Consider the following 2,384-nt stretch of genomic DNA (forward strand, 5'->3'; position numbering starts at 1 on the left):
CTTGTCAAGAAGCTGACTGTGAAGCATGCTGGTTAATGTAGCACTATAAGGTGATTCTACATTCTGAAAGTATCATAGTTAAGTAAAATCCAATCCAGACTCCAAGGTGACTTTGCTGAGGTAGGATGCCTCATCTCATTCACAAGACTGCCTCCCACACACCGCCATGCAGATAACTCAATGTAAAGAAATAGCTTTCATTTTTGCAACCCAAACGTTAATAACCAAGATCTCTAAGCTGCTTCCTTTTTTGAAGATTCCTGCTACTTAAGTTGGTATTCAAAGCTATCCACAACAAGCCTGAGACAGCAGCATCCCTCCTTCAATCTAACCAAGTTCCACAATGGCTGGAGGAACTTGGCAAGCATCCTGCTGTCACTTCACAGTTAAGCAGAAATCTGCTTCCCTTAACTTACCCTTCTGAAATAGCCAAATCCTTTGGTTGTCTGGATTATTTTATTCTTTTTAGGGTAAAGCACACAAGACAGCTTTCTGAGAGTTACAACAATGCCTAAAGAATCCCTACAATCATATAAAGCAACCCATGTCTTTAAGAAAACCTATCTTTAGACATGCATGTACTAAACGATTCAAGATTTTCATTGTAGGTGACTTTCCAGATTGAACAGTACCAGTTCTGCAGGAAGCTCACAATGTACCTTTGGATACGCCAGAAGCAAGCCATCCCAAAGAAATTTAAAAGGTACAAAATATAACACAAAGTAGAAAACAAACAATGCTCAGCAAAACCAGTTCTACAGGTACTTGAAAAGAACAAATTAAACTGTGTTATCCCATCCAGTTATATTCCTTGGGGAAAGCACCAATTCGTAATCAAATCCTGAAAGCATTTAGTAGTTGAGAACTTGCTTACCACCACAGATGACACAGACCTGACACACAGCTGCTCTGAGAATGCTACACATCTAAGTGCTAAACACACTTGAGAAAAAACAAACAAACAAACAAACATCAAAAATCTCATTTTTTTACAGAAAAGGACTGTTTTCACTCGTCTTTTACTCTGTATTGTTAGCACAGAGCAACCCAATACCAAACATGAAATAGAATACCACCTGCATTTTAAAATGTGAACTCTATCTTATACCAATTATAGTTTTATGAGCATCGGACACTGGCTTCCTGAGCAAAACTCAAGTCCTGCTGAGAAGTGAACCAAGATGTCTGGCCAGTGCACACAGCAAGTGACACATCCATGTCTGGATGAGCACTGAAAACACAGATGAATGCCTACAGAGTTACAGTCTCAATTAAGTAAGGCCTGTGTCTGCACTCCCATAATGCTGTGTTGGGAAACAGCAGATCAGGATTATTCACCATGCCAGTGACAAAGTAGAGCAGGAATAACCTGAGCATTCAAAAGTAACCCTAAGGAAAGCAGGGAGATACTCAAAGAAACCATTAGATTAAAGTCAGAACCAAAGTATTACTACGTTTAGAAGTCATAATAAAAAGACTAAGTTCTTTTTAAAGCTGACTGTGCTAAATTATGGCAGATCAAGCAGTATAGCTAAATAAGTACAGAGTACGCAATGCATAAAACCTCAGATTAGACATTGAAAAACACATTAAACTTCACAGCCCACAACTGACAGCTCATGAGATGAGGAAGGAATGCTCCTCCTCTCTGTATACAATATATTTATAATAAAGGTTTCATATCTTTTTGCTGAAATGGCAAGCACTGACCACTTCTAGAAACATAGCACCGAGCCAAATGGGCAGTCTGGTCAGGAAACTACCTGTTAAAGTGAGTGTTTACGTGCACTGACACAATTCCTCCAATTAAGTCTTTAAAAAGCCATAGCATTCCCTATGTAGAGCACAGCCAGAGCTGGCAGCACATATTCACCACTCAAACAGCATCAGTATGCAGAATGACAGCAACTGATTTCACATCAATCCACAAGCTGCCATTATATTGAAGAATAAATACAAATGCAATATGCTTACGTGTGCCAAAGACTTGTTATAATACAGAAATCAGTAATTCTAAAGCAAAAGCCCCCCCCCCCAGTTTCTAAAAAAGACAGATGTATAAGTTCATCTTCTATTAATTTTGAATACACTAATATGACAAGGCTGCCAGTTTAAGTTAAGCTTCTTCAAGGACTGCTTACCTGTCAAACCAACTGCTAGAAGGCATAAGTTGATAGGTGATGAAATTCTCTCACACTTCATTATCTCCCAAATATATCATGTGAAGCCTCCACCCATATTTATACCATAAACTGCATTTCTATTAAGCTAATATAGAAGTATTTACATTCACAACTTTTCCTCCTCCCCATGTCTCTACCAAACTCTTTTCTGTGTAAGAAATTTTGTACATCTTTCAATGAATCAGTTGTTTTGGCTAAGTT

This window comes from Nestor notabilis, unplaced genomic scaffold (genome assembly GCF_000696875.1).
Source record: "Nestor notabilis isolate BGI_N333 unplaced genomic scaffold, ASM69687v1 scaffold5962, whole genome shotgun sequence".
Taxonomy (NCBI): Eukaryota; Metazoa; Chordata; class Aves; order Psittaciformes; family Psittacidae; genus Nestor; species Nestor notabilis.